This window comes from Trichechus manatus, unplaced genomic scaffold, assembly GCF_000243295.1.
Source record: "Trichechus manatus latirostris isolate Lorelei unplaced genomic scaffold, TriManLat1.0 scaffold00024, whole genome shotgun sequence".
NCBI lineage: Eukaryota > Metazoa > Chordata > Mammalia > Sirenia > Trichechidae > Trichechus > Trichechus manatus.
This window is the reverse complement of record NW_004443960.1, coordinates 15358248-15373569: the sequence shown is the minus strand read 5'-3', so window position 1 is coordinate 15373569 and position 15322 is coordinate 15358248.

Genomic DNA, 15322 nt, shown 5'->3' with positions numbered 1-15322 from the left:
GGATGGTGAAAACAGCTAATGTGCTCAGCTGACTACCCAGAGGCACCTCAGAAGAAAGGTCTGGTGATCTACTTTTGAAAAAATCATCCACTGCAAACCCCACAAAGCACAGTTTTCTCTGACACACATGGGGTCGCCATGAGTCGAAATCGACTTGACAACTGGGTTTTTGCTCCCCTCCCCCTCATTGAGCCTTGCAAGTGGAGACAGATGTGACTTCAAGCTCTGTGTGATAAACCTATCTGAACTAATCAGCATTGGTTTGAACTAACCCAATTCTCCTCCAAACATGCTTTAAAAAAAATAATAATAATAGCTTTATTGAGGTATAATTCACATACCATAAAATTCACCCGTTCAAAGTGTTTTTAGTATATTGAGAGTCATGCAACCATCCCCACTATCAAATTCCAGAACATTTTCATCATCCCCAAAAGAAACCCATTAGCAGTCACCTCCCTCTTCCTCTTCCTCACAACTCCTGGAAAACACTAACCTACTTTTGTCTCTGTGTTGTTGTTCTTAGGTGCCGTCAAGTCGGTTCTGACTCATAGCGGCCCTATGCACCACAGAACGAAAACACTGCCTGGCCTGCACCGTGCTCACAATCGTTGTTATGATTGAGCCCATTGTTGCAGCCACTGTGTCAGTCCATCTCGTTGAGGGTCTTCCTCTTTTTCGCTGACCTGGTACTTTACCAAGCATGATGTCCTTCTCCAGGGACTGATCCTTCCTGACATGTCCAAGACATAGTCTCCCCATCCATGCTTCTAAGGAGCATTCTGGTTGTCTTCCAAGATGGATTTGTTCATTCTTTTGGCAGTCATGGTATATTCAATATTCTTCGCCAACACCACAATTCAAAGGTGTCAATTCTTCTTCAGTCTTCCTTATTGATTTAGCTTTCGCATGCATATGATGCGACTGAAAATACCATGGCTTGGGTCAAGTGCACCTTAGTCTTCCAGGCGGTATCTTTGCAACTATTTGAAGAGATCTTTTGCAGCAGATTTGCCCAATGCAACGCGTCTTTTGATTTCCTGACTGCTGCTTCCATGGGTGTTGATTGTGGATCCAAGTAAAATGAAATCCTTGACAACTTCAGTCTTTTCTCTGTTTATCATGACATTGCTTATTGGTCCAGTTGTGAAGATTTTTGTTTTCTTTATGTTGAGGTGTAATCCATACTGAAGGCCGTGGTCTTTGGTCTTCACCAGTAAGTGCTTCAAGTCCTCTTTACTTTCAGCAAGCAAGATTGTGTCACCTGCATATTGCAGGCTGCTAATGAGTCTTCTTCCAATCCTGATGCCCCTTTCTTTTTCATATAGTCCAGCTTCTCAGATTATTTGCTCAGCTCTGTCCCTATAAATTTGGTCTATCTGGACATCTTATATAAATGGAATCATACAATATGTGGCCTTTGGTGTCTGGCTTCTTTCACTCAGCAAGATGTTTTCAAGGCTCATTCACATATATATCAGTATTGCATTCCTTTTTATGGCTGAATAACATCATCTTGTATGGATATACCACATTTCATTTATCCATTCATCAATACGGACATTTGGGTTGTTTTCCACTTTTTGGCTATATAAGTAATGCTGCTATGAACATTCACGTGCAAATTTTTGTGGGGATGTATGTTTTCATTTCTCTTGGGTATATAACTAGGAGTGGAATTGCTGGGTCATAGGCTAATTGTATGTTTATCTTTCTGAGGAACTGCCAAACTGTTTCCCACAGTGGCTGCAGCCTGTTACATTCCCGCCCGCAGTGTATGAGGGTTCCAACTTCACCACATCCTCACCAACACTTGTTATTTTCCATCTTTGTTATTGTAGCCATCCTAGGAGATGTGAAGTGGTATCTTATTGTGGTTTTGATTTACATTTGTCTAATGATTAAAGATGTTGAACACATTTTTATGTGCTTATTGGTCAACTGTACATATTCTTTGGAGAAATGTCTATTCAAATTCTTTGCCTATTTTTTAATTGAGTTCTCTTTTTACTGTTGAGTTATAAGAGTTCTTTATAAATTTTGGATAAAAGTTGCTTGTTGGATATATTATTTGCAAATATTTTCTCCCATTCTGTGAGTTGTCTTTTCACTTTCTTGATGGTGTCCTTTGAAGCACAACTTTTTAAAATTTTTGATGAAGTTCAATTTATCTATTTTTTCCTTCTGCTGCCTGTACTTTTGATACCATATCTTAGAAACTGTTACCTTAGCCAAGGTTGTGAATATTTACTTCTATATTTTAAGAGTTTTATAGTTTTAGCTCTGTGATCCATTTTGAGTTAATTTTTTGTATATCATGTAAGGTAGGAGTCCAGCTTTATTCTTTACGTGCAGATTTCCACTTGTCCCAGTATTTGTTGAAGATACTATTCTTTCCCCATAGGATAACCTTTATACCTTTCTTGAAGAGCTACAGACCACAACTGTACAGGTTTATTTCTGGACTCTCTTTGCTCTATATATCTATTCCCATGCCAATACCACACTGTCTGGATTACTGCAGCTTTGTAATAAGTTTTGGAATTAGGAAGCATGAGTCCTCCAACTTTTTTCTTTGTCAAGATTGTTTTGGCTATTCTGGGTTCCTTGCATTTCCATATGAATTTCAGGAGTAGCCTGGGATTTTGATAGGAATTGCATCGAATCTATAGATCAATTTGGAAAGTCTTGCCATCTTAACAATATTAAGTCCTCCAATCCCTGAACAGGAGATGTCTTTACATTTATTTAGGTCTTTATTTCAGTGATATTTTGTAGTTTTCAGTGTATAAGTCCCACACTTCTTTTGTTAAATTTATTCCTAAGTATTTTATTCTTTTTGATGCTATTTTAAATGGAATTTTTTTCTTAAATTTTGTTTTCATATTGTCTATTGCTAGTGTATAGAACTACAATTGATGTTATATCCTATATCCTACAACCTTGTTGATTGAACTTGCTTATTCTAATAGTTTTTGGGTGTGAATTCCTTAGGATTTCCTAAATACATCCTCCAAACACTTTTGGATGGAGGCCTCCATCTCTGATGGTCTCTTCAGATCCAAGCCTCACATTATTTGTAAGCACAGCCCTCTCTTACTCGGCCGATTATAGCAAATTTTCTTGTTTCTATTATTTTTGTATTGGTTTTCACCACCTGGCATCCAGGGTCCCCTCTTTTGGAAATAGTACCCTGTTTTTCTCCAGGTTTACACTCCCTCCCCCACTCTCAATCCATAACCTTGGGGCGCTCCAGTGCCAGGGTGGTCAGGTGATACAAGGCTGGCCAATCAGAGACTCCCAACCATCTGGCCATAATAACTGGTTCAGGACTCAGCACGTAGCACAATCAGAACCAATGAGTCACAATTTCAGGACTTGGAAGCCTGCCACAAGGTCATACATTTTTCTTTTCTGCTGGACACAGAGTCAACAGAGGAAAGATGCAGAGAGATGGAGAAAGACTGAGTCTGACTGCATCACTTCAGCCCAGGATCCCATTACGCTGGAAGCCCAATCTAGCCCTTAACTATTCAGATATGTGACCCAATAAGTTCTCTTTACACATTAGCCCGTTAAAGGGGGGTTCTCTGTCACCTGCACTGATGCTACCTCATACCATATGTGAAGCGTTGCTACCCAGGAGAGACAACAGAATTTTTCCTTTTGCACCTCCTAAGAGCTTGATTTTAAATAAATGGTCTAGTGGTCAAGGTATAACAAACACTTTTAAATGTATCATCATGCTTTACCTTTCCATTCTGTGAAGGAGGCTTAAGTTAGGAAACCTGATTTTCATTAGGGGCACACATAGTTGAATGATTTAACTCTACATTTGCCAATGCATTTTGCTTGAACTCCGTATGCAGCCCCTCTGGTGGCTAATTTAATATATAACAGCCCAGGCTTCCTTCTCTCCCAGTGGTTTTTACAATAGTGAGTTTGCTGTCAGAGGGTCTGGGGCCATGGAAGCTTATCTCCACAGTATTTTATAAACTAATCCCCTTAGATGGAAAGAGGCAGCTTATGTTTATCAGTGGGCTCTTTTAGAAGGAGTTTTGCATGATATCCAACAGTGTTAAGCAAGAAAGAAAGGAAAAAACAACAAATAAATTCCTTTAAATAACCAGTTCTACAAAGAAGGCTCTCTACTTTCATTCCTTCCTACAGCTCGTGAACTCCAACCTTGAATTCCAAAGGGAGAAAACTACTCTCAGTTTATGATTTAACATTCACCAGGAACTGCAGAGGTTTCCAGCTTTGGGTGCAAAAGTCTTCCGTCTGGCTCAATTCTTTTACCTGATAGGGAGCAGGGAATTACTCCAGGGAAGGAGGTTCTTTTATCTCCCAGTAGTAGATTTATTTAGAGAGGGGATTAAGGAGGTCAGAGCTTGATTCTCCCCTGACTGAATGGGGTTGATTTACTACCTGGAACCTTTATAATTCTCCCTTAAATAAAGGTATATAGTAGCGCTTAGCAGCTTGGATTTGGAATTCATCAAATTTGGATAAAAAATTTGCATCTATCACTCACTAGAATGTGCCCATGAGAAAGTTATCGAACCACTCTGAACCTCAGACTCCTCTCTTGTAAAATGGGACTTTTTTTGCAGATTACATGGGATAAAGACAAAAAATGCACTTTGTTTTGGGGGCCTGATGAGTGCTTATACTGGTTTCCGAGGGCTGCTGTACCAAATTACCATAGACTAGGTGGCTTATAACAACAGAAATTTATTCTCTCATTGTTCTGGAAGCTAGAAGTAAGAACTCAAGGTGTTAGCAGGGCTAGGCTGCCTCCTAAGCTTCTAGGAAAGAATACTTCCTGCCCCTTCTAGCTTCTGGTAGCCGCTGGTGTTCCTCGACCTGGGGCAGCATAACTCCAGTCTCTGTCTCGTTCCCACCTGGCAGCCTTCCCTTTCTGTCTACCTCTTCTCTTCTTATAAGGACACCGGTCATATTAGACTAGTGCTCACCCTATTCCAGTATGGAGCCCTGGTGGCGCAGTGGTTAACAGCTGTTAACCAAAAGGTCAGCAGTTCGAATCCATCAGCCCTCCTCGGAAACCCTATGGGACAGCTCTACTCTGTCCTATAGGGTCACTGTGAGTCAGAATGGACTCGATGGCAACAGGTTTTGGTCTACTTCAGTATGACTTCATGCTAAACTTAACTAACAACATCTGCAAAGACCCTATTTCCAAATATGGTCACATTCACAGATTAATTTCTTTCAATGATGTTTTGTATTTTCAGTGTATAAGTACTGCATTTCTTTTGTTGTTTAGTTCTAAGTATTTATTCTTTTTGATGCTATTTTAAATGGAATTGTTTTCTTAATTTCATTTTCAGATTGTCTATTGCTAGTATATAGAAATACAATTGATTTTTGTATATTGATCTTATAGCCTACAACCTTGCTGAACTAGTACTGGCAGTTAGGACTTGAATATATCTTTTTAGGGAACACAAATCAACCCTTAACAGTGCTTAATAAATGTTCTTATTTTATTATTGTTACTTGTCTGTTGTTATTTCCCTGGGTGATGCAAACGGTTAAGCACTCGATTACCAGCCGAAAGGTTGGCAGTTCGAATCCACCCAGAGGCACCTCAGAAGACAGGCCTGGTGATCTGTTTCCAAAAGATCACAGCCTTGAAAACTCTATGGAGTGCAGTTCTACTCTGCATATACGGGGTTACCGTAAGTCAGAATCGACTCAATAGCAACTGGGTTTTTTGTTTGTTTGTTTGTGTTACCTACCCTCAGTGGGAATGGTGAGTATCAGACACCCTTGCCTTTCTCTAAGAAGGCATGTTCACAGTCCCAAATGCACAAATCCCAAGTGGCTGAAATGACCAATCTTGCAAAATTTGCCCAGACTGAACAGAGCTGGCATTATCTACTTCCGGTGCTCTCCTTGAAGGAATAGGTGTTTCCGTGCATCACGGTGCCACAGCATCTCTGAACACCAGGGACTTCAGCTTTGGAAGCAAGCACTGGCTTCTGCATCTAGAATTTTTTTTTTTTTTTTTTTAATTCTGGCTGCTATTTTTTTTCCTTCTTCCTCTCTTCACTTATTCCTGAATTTTACAAGTGTCAGAGGATATCACCATTAAACTTTCTACATTTGTCTTTGTTTTTATCCCACCTGATCTACTTAAGGCCTCTCTTCTAAAAGTTGGGCAGGAATGACACGGAGTCATGAGTTTATTCCACTAAGCAGCAACCCAGAAGGATGACTCCCAAGCTAAAGGCATTCTTCAACCTTCACAGCGGAGTGAATGATATGGACGTTAGCGCCTCTACTTACAGTCATTGATGAATCTGCTCTTGGTGGCTGGAGCACCAAAGTGTGACTGCAGCAATGATGAAGGTGAGCAGTTGGAAGGAGGGGATGGATGAACTCATTGTGCCTATGTATTTGGGAGGCCAAAGCTACAGCAGGCGGTTCAAGAAATGGAATGAGCTTTATTACCTAAAAAGAGAAAAGGATTCAACAAAGGCAAACTAAGGGAAGAAACAATAGCCGATGTTGCCCTTTTTCTAGCTCTTCCAATCATGGCATTGGTCAATGCCATTACTCTAGCCCAGGAAAAATGCTTCCTTTACAGGTCTGTTCTTCTGCTGCCATTATTAAAGCAATCTGTTAAGGCCCAGATCACATACCATACATATTAAAACAAAGTAATCTTCTTGGAGAAGCCAGTCTGAGTTAGGGATTCAGCTGGAAAGGCCACTGCACAAGACTCTGTCTTCTAGACCTGGACAACAATAGCCACACTCAGTAACCAAGCTGCACAGGGTGCTTTGATGGGTTTTCCCCCAAATACTTGTGGCAACGGGGTCAAGCCTGCTTAAAAAGTAGGCTCTTCTGGAATCTTGTTTAATTTAGGAGAGGAAAGCTTATCAATCAGATCACAGCCTCCTTTAATGGAGAAAAAAAATCAGTCTCCCCTTGAGTTTATTTATTCCTCCACTCATTCAACAAATATGAATTTATAGAACACCTACTCTGTGCAGATGAGGGAGTGGTGGTTCAGCGGTAGAATTCCCACCTTCCATGCGGCAGACGCAGGCTTGATTCCTGGCCAGTGCTCCTCAAGCGCAGGTATCACCTGTCAGTGGAGGCTTGTGTGTTGCTAGGAACTGGACAAGTTTCAGCAGAGTTTCCAAACTAAGATGGACTAGGAACAAAGGTCTGGGTATCTACTTCTGAAAATCAGCCAATGGATCACAATAATCCCATCCACACTTGATCACGGGGGTGGCACAGACCAGGCAGCGTTTCATTCTGTTGTGAATGTGGTCGTCCTGAGTCAGGGGCCGACGAGACAGCAGCTAACAACTCCATGCAGGGGACTGGTAATATATACAGACTGGAGAGTAAGATATGGTGTCTGTCTTTGTAGGGTTTCCATGCTGGTGGGAGAGATCAAACACTATCCTGTACAGTCAGATATCTATTATAACCATAATAAATGCTTGTAATAGAATATCTAATCGTAAGAGGTGTACGGAGCCCCTTGCATGTGAATATCAGGGTGCTTGCCCTAGTCTGGGAGATCAGAAAAGGTTTTCTTGAGAAAGCAGCATTTGAGCTGAACACTGGTGGATGAGAACCAGGCAACAAGTGAAGTGGGGAGCGGAAATGTGATCCAGACAAAGAACACAGCATAAGTCATGGCTCTGAGACAGGAGCGACTGAATGGGAGCTGGTGTGGTTGGAGCTTGGGAGTAGTGGAGGAGACACACTTTCCTCATTTGAAGAACTGAACTGAGAGGGACAATATGGGTGAGACTCACAGTACTTAGCTCACTAAACATTAGTTTTCTCACCTTTCTCTGAATGTAGTTAGAAAGACCTAGCAAATAATCATACTTGTAATAAAATGATAGTAGTAAGTAAGTTAGGAGTTCCTGGATGGTTCAAACAGTTAAGCACTTGTCTATTAACTGAAAGGTTGGTGGTTCGAATGTACCTCAGAAGAAGGGCCTGGCGATCTACTTCCGAAAGATCACAGCCATTGAGAACCCTATGGAGCACAGTTTTACTCTGTACACGTGGGGTCACCTTGAGTCGGAATCTACTAATGGCAACTAACAACAACAACTATGCAGAGGACTTACATTCATTCATTCATTTAGTCCTATAAACAATCCACTGAAATAAGTACTATCATGAACTCATTTTACAGATGAGAAAACTGAGGCACACGAACTCAGGGCCACCCACGTGAGTGGCAGGGTCAGGAGTCAAAGCTAAGCAGTGTGAGTGGATATTTAAAAAAAAAAAAAAAATTCCATACAACCTATGAGGCAAAAACAGGCAGAAATAGAGGTTAAAATCTGTTAATCAACTTGTGTGATTCAATACTCTCAATAAATTCAGAAAGAAAGACCCAAGTTGACTGCGCAGAGGCACGGCGTTCTGAAAAATTTAACAGCATGCCATGCTTAAGAAGAATGAAACCCGCAGGATGTCTATTTCACAGCCCTCCAAATGTTCTCCCACCCTTTGACTCACGACAAAGCAACAACAACTTCAATTTATATGCCAACTCATCACGCCCTGGCATTTCAAGGTGCTTTGCTGGGGATGAAATGCAATGGTTTAATGGTACAGTACATCGGTTGTGCTGGGATAATGATAGGAATCCAGGATGGCAGCGCGGCCTCCAGCTTGGATTTAAAGGAGGGGACCCATGGGGGACCTGGACAAAGGAGCCCAGCCCAGGAAAGGTTGAATGTCTGGACCAAACTCCTCTTTGCCCTTCTCTGGTGAGGGGCAAAGAGATGGTGCAGACCTGGAAAAGCTAAAGTTCTGTGGAAACAAACCATCTGACGCAGGCTGCTTTAATCACAGGCACCGCAATGCAGATAACTGGCTTACATAAGGCAGCACTTAAAGAACTAAACTTTTCATTCCATCTTTTGGCCCAGAGGTGCTCAAAGATGGATGTACAACAATGCTGCGTGCTGGTATGAGTCTCATGCCTGCTTCCCCATGGTAGTCCATGAGGGTAAGAGTTGAGTCACTGCAATTCACTGCTACATCACCACCCCTTAGCACGGTGCCTGGAAAACAATAATAAGGATAAAGAGGGGGAGGAAGAGAAGGAAAAAGAACAAAGGTGGCAGTTTACATGTATGCATACGTATGACAAGCTCATCGGTCTAAGTAATCGCCAGTAACCAATTGCCGTGGAGACCACTGCGACTCATGGTGGCCCCATGTGAGTCACAGCAGAACTGCACTCCATAGGGTTTTCAATGGCTGATATTTCAGTAGACTGCCAGGCCTTTCTTCCGAGGAGCCTCTGGGTGGACTCAGACTTCTAACAGTTTGGGTAGCAGCAGAGCATGTTCACTGTTCGCACCACCCAGGGACTCTATATTCTAAGTGCACTCCATGAATTGTCATTTGATCCTCACAGCAATCCTATGAGACCGGTTTTACTACTCTCACATTTTACAAATGAAGCAGCTGAAGAGTGGTGAGAGGCTGACTCAGCTAGTAAGTGGCAGAGGTAGGATTCTAAGCCAGGCCCTGACTTCTGAGCCTGTGCTCCGAACCACTATCACCTGCTGCCTCTCTTCAAGCGATCAGTCAGTGGAATAAACGAGGGTTCCAGAAATTCTCACAGTGGTGGGGGGTGTGGGCACGGAGTAGATGAGTGACACTGTGAGACCCGTTAAAAAAAAAACCCCGTTGCCGTCCTGTCAATTCTGACGCGTAGCAACCCTACAGAACAGATGAGAACCGCCCCGTAGGGTTTCCGAGGCTGTAATCTTTCCGGAAGCAGACTGCCACATCTTTCTCCCATGGAGCAGCTGGTGGGTTCGAACTGCTGACCTTTTGGTTAACAGCTGAGCCGTTGTTGAGAAGGTACAGTAAAACTTGCCAAAACCGGAATCTGTGAAAGGCAGAAAACTGTCAGAGAAGGAAAACGCAAACATTTCCCACTAACAAAGAGCGACAGAAGAGTGGTAAGACTGCAAGTGAAAAACTCGCGAGACCCAGAAAAACACGGCAGTTCCATCGCCCTCCAGCTCTCGGAAGTTTCACCGTATATGAGAATCCCCCCCGAGTTTTTTCAAACTACCTATCTTACCCAATTCTAAGCCACCTCCTACTCACCCACAGTTGAGAATCCTTGGTCAGTCACTTTTAGTGATGGGGAAGTGTATTTTCTCCTTCAAGCGTGTTGGGGGAAAAAGTTTTGGAAATTATTGTTCCACATCAGTGGTCCTCAAACCACTTTCGAACTGGTTTGTTCCAGTTTGAACCCCCTGCTGAGAATTTGCATTTCTAACAAGTTCCCAGGCGATGCTAATGCTGCTGGTTAGGGACCAATTCTGAGACCCACTAGTAGAGCAGTAGTTCTCAAAATTTATTATATGTAAGAATCACCTGGCGATCTTGTTAAACGGTAGATTCTGATTCAGTATACCTGGGATGGAAGTATAAATTCTCAGCAGGGGGTTGAGCGAGAATGAACTGGTTCAAAGCCCTGCCTCAAACCTGGCTACGAAATCAAGGAGCTTTTAAAGATACTGATTAGACTAAAACAAAGAGCTTTTCAAAATTTGATGCCTACACTCCACCTGGAAACCCTAGTGGTGTAGTGGTTAAGTGTTACAGCTGCTAACCAAAACCTTGGCAGTTCAAATCCACCAGCCGCTCCTTGGAAACTCTATGGCGCAGTTCTACTCTGTCCTATAGGGTCACTATGAGTTGGAATCGACTCGATGGCAACAGGTTTGGGGTTTTGGTTTTATACTCCACCTGACACCTATTAAATTAGAATTCCTAGGGGTGGGGCCAGGACACTTAAGAGCCACCAGGTGATTCCCATATATGGTCCAAACTCTCCTCTCCAAAAGCAAGCCAATTCTCCAGGCCCACCGAGTTCTTCTTAAGTATCAGCTTAGAGGCGCAGTTCACTGAACAGATACCAAGACTGTTACATGTTTAAATTTTTAATTTAATTCAACAAAATGAATGCCTCCTGTGTGGAAAAGACAATGAAGCACGAAGTGTAACTTTCATCTTTTACGGCCATAAAGCTTAATAATGGGCTAATACAAGCATAGAGATGAGTATGTAACACAGCTATAATATATTAAAAAATATCATAGAGATGAAAAGGAGCAGGCGGACTGATAGGAAGAGAGGCCTAATGGAAAGTGAAAGTGACTCTCTGGCACTAAAGAAAATGCCATAGAAGTACAACGCAATGGACGGAGAAGAGCAAAGGAAGCAAAAATGGCGCACATCTCTTTTTTTCTTTTTTGACATTTTATTTTGAGATAATTGTAGACTCACATGCATTTGTGAGAAATAACACAGAGAGATCTCATATGCCCTTCTCCCAATTTTCCTCAACGGTAACACTTTGTGTAACTATAGTACAATATCATGTCGCTTTTCTTTTTAATAGAAGGCTCTGTGAGTGAGCAACAGATTTCCATGAAAAAGAAAGAAAAATTTTTAAAAATCTTAACAGATAATTTAATTATGATCATGAGTCCATGTTTTATCTGAAACTTGTGGAAGGGGAGTGGCCTATAATAGGCTATTCAATGTTTGACCTTGGAAGGGACATCTTATAGAAAAAAGGGAAAACGAGACCATCATTGTTACACTGGAAACATGTAAAAAGAATGTCTGGTTAAAAAGATCATTAGACTTCTGACTGACCGTCAGCTAAGTAGGTGGGTAGGTGGTTTCCCAGACGTGGTCTTAATCTCATTAAAGTTTAACGTAAAACTGCTTAAGCATTTTATCACTGATCTTAATTTCCTTCCTAGTAGGCGGTTGTGAATTACATCATGAAGAAACGTCTGTCTCAGACCAGATTTGGGACAGTTCTTCTTTGCCATAAGCCAAGGAGTTAAGTGTAGTGCTGAGGACCCGCCCTGAGTTTTGGAAAGGACTAGACACGACACTATACTTGGTAAAGTAGAGCGTCAACGAAAAAGAGGAAGATCCTCAATGAGATGGACTGACACAGTGGCTGCAACAATGGGCTCAAGCAAAACAACGATTGTGAGGATGTTGCAGAACCGGGCAGTGTTTCGTTTTGTTGTACATGGGGCACTCTGAGCCGGAACCAACTTGACGGCACCTAACAACAACAACAACAGACATGACACCAAGAACTGAGGCCCTGGGGAAGGTGACCCAAGAAGAGAGGTGATAGTCCAGCAGCCTGGAAACTTTAGCTTCAGTAAGAAATAATTGACTTGAAGTTTTTTACATATTATTTTCAAATAGAGAGGACTGTGATTCCTCTATAGCATAATCTCAGGAGAATTATGTTTGTTTTTTTATAATAAATATTGGTTGGATGGATTAATTTCCAAACATTCAGATAACCAGTAATACCGCCTGCACTATATTTGAAATATACTGCAGGTGGGGATAGTTAAGTCATGACTGTATTTTATGAAATTACGTACTTACAGAACACATGGATGAGTATACTGATATACATCAGTGTAACCACCCTGAGAAAAATTTCAGCTTCATTCTGGACAGGGATGTCTACCCAGACACATTGTTGGGGATCCAGGAATCACTCAAGAAAGCCTTCACCATAACTATAATGATGGAGAGCAGATCAACGCTTGTCAGGAGTTGGGATGGGCAAAAGGGTGTGATTACAAAGGGATAGCTTGAGAGAGTATTTTGGGGTGTTCTGCATTCTGATTGTGGTAGTAGTTACATAAATCTATTTTTTAAAAAAATTGCCATCGAGTCAATTCCGACTCATAGCCACCTTATAGGACAGAGCAGAACTGCCCCATAGGGTTTCCGAAGCAGCTGACAGATTCCAACCACCGACCTTTTGGTTAGCAGCCAAGCTCTTAACCATTGTGCCACCAGGCCTCCCACAAATGTATACATGTGTAAAAATCCAAAGAACTGCACACAGATAAGTCAATTATTTAAAAAATAAAATTCTTGCCACTAATAGCCTATTGAATGGGTATCTTGTCAGGTGTCTGATGGCCAATGAACCATTTCTCCCTTCTCTTGGACCAGCCTCCATTTCGGCACAGGGTTAGACTTCCAGGAATGAAATTTATATGATGATAGTCCACCTCCACCTCCACCCTTCGGAGTGACTGAACAATGGGTAGGCGTCAAGCTGGACCAATCAGATCTTTCAGATATTTGAAACTGGGACTGGAGCTACAAGTCAAGGTACACAAGAGACAGAAAACTCAATTTAAAAAAATAAATAAGTAAATGAATTCAACAGACACTTAAGAAGATATCCAAATGGCTAATAAGTTTATGGAAATATGTTCCACATTATTGCTTATCAGGGAAGGGTAACGAAAGACAACAATGAGCCATCCACCAGAATAACTAAAATTAAGTTGACAGTAACAAAGGTTGGCAAAAATGTACTCTCATATACTGCTTACGGGAGTGTTAATAAGCACGCTACTTTGGAAAACTGTCTGCCACTATCTACAAAAGCTAAGCATATGCCTACCCTTTGGACTATGAATTTCACTCCTAGGTATATTCCTGACAGAATCGACTCGATGGCAGCAGGTTTGGTTTTGGGTTTTATATATAGATATACATATACATATACATATAGTAGTCGCTGGGTGGTATAAACAGTTAAAGTGCTCAGCTGATAACTGAAAAGTTGGTGGTTCCAGTCCATCCAGAGGCCTTGGAAGAAAGGCCTGGTGATCTACTTCTGAAAAATCATCCGCTGAAAATCTTATGGATCACAGTTCCACTATGACACACATGGGGCTGTCATGAGCCAAAATCGACTCGACAGAAATTGGTTTGGTTTTATATACACGTATCTATGTATGCGGGAGAGAGATGTGGCAGTCTGCTTCTATAAAGATTTACAGCCTCGGAAGCCCTATAGAGCAGTTCTACTCTGTCCAATAGGGTTGCTATAAGTCAGGATCAACTTGATGGCAATGGATATATATGTATGTGTATATATACATATATGTTGTTGTTGTGTGCTGCTGTAGGATATATATATACACGGATGTTTATATATCTGTGTGTGCATGTGTGTATGTATATATATATATACATATGTATATACACACACACACATAAATTATGGAGCCCTAGTGGCACAGTGGTTAAGAGCTCAGCTGCTAACAAAAAGGTCAGCAGTTCGAATCCACCAACCACTCCTTGGAAACCCTATGGGGCAGTTCTACTCTGTCTTATAAGGTGGCTATGAATCAGAATCGACTCGACGGCAACGAGTATATACAGGAGTTCCCGGTTAGTGCAAACGGTTAAGTGCCCAACTACTAACCAAAAGGTTGGCAACTCAAACCCACCCAGAAGCACCTTGGAAGAAAGGCCTGGCGATCTGCTTCGGAAAGGTCATAGCCTTGACAACCCTAAGGAGCACAGTTCTCCTCTGTACATATGGGGTCACCATGAGTCAGAATGTACTTGCTGGTAACAGGTTTGGTTTTTTTCTAACTAATACAGGCAGGTACTATTATTATCCCCATTTTACAGATGAAGGAACTGATGAAGAGGCAAGTAGCGTAGCATGCCCTAAATGATACATAGTCGATAGGGGGCAGAGCCAGGCGATGAACCCGAACAGTGTAACTCCAGAGCCCATGCTCTTATCCACTTGGCTACTCCTCTCCTCTCTCTCCCCACTCTCCTCACTCTCCCCTCAGTCCCTCTACTTTCCCCACTTCCTCCCCTCCTTCCCTCCCCCTTCTTCTTCCCCTTTCTTCCCTCTTTACCCTCCCTCTCCTCTCTCTCCCTTGCATCTTCAGCAACATACTGCAATCACATAGGGAGATTTTAAAAATCCCAACATCCAGTCTGCAGCCCAAACCAATTAAATCAGAATCTCTGCTGTGAGACCCAGGAAAGAGTATTTTTTAAAGAAAACCAAGTCCTTGATAAATGTACATTTGATTATCCTCATTTTACAGATATAGAGGTTAAAGCCTGCAGGGGGGTTGTTGTTGCTGTTGTTAGTGCCATAGGGTCAGTCCTGACTCACAGGGACCCCGTGTACAACAGAACGAAACACTGCCTGGTCCTGCACCATCCTCCAATTGTCGCTGTCTTTGAGCCCATTGTTGCAGCCACTGTGTCAATCCATCTCATTGAGGATCCTCCTTTTCACCGACACTCTACTTTACCAAACATGATGTCCTTCTCCAGGGACCAGTCCCTCCTGATAACATATTCAAAGTACATGAGACAAAGTCTCGCCATTCTTGCTTCTAAGGAGCATTCTGGCTGTACTTCTTCCAAGACAGATTTGTTCATTCTTCTGGCAGTC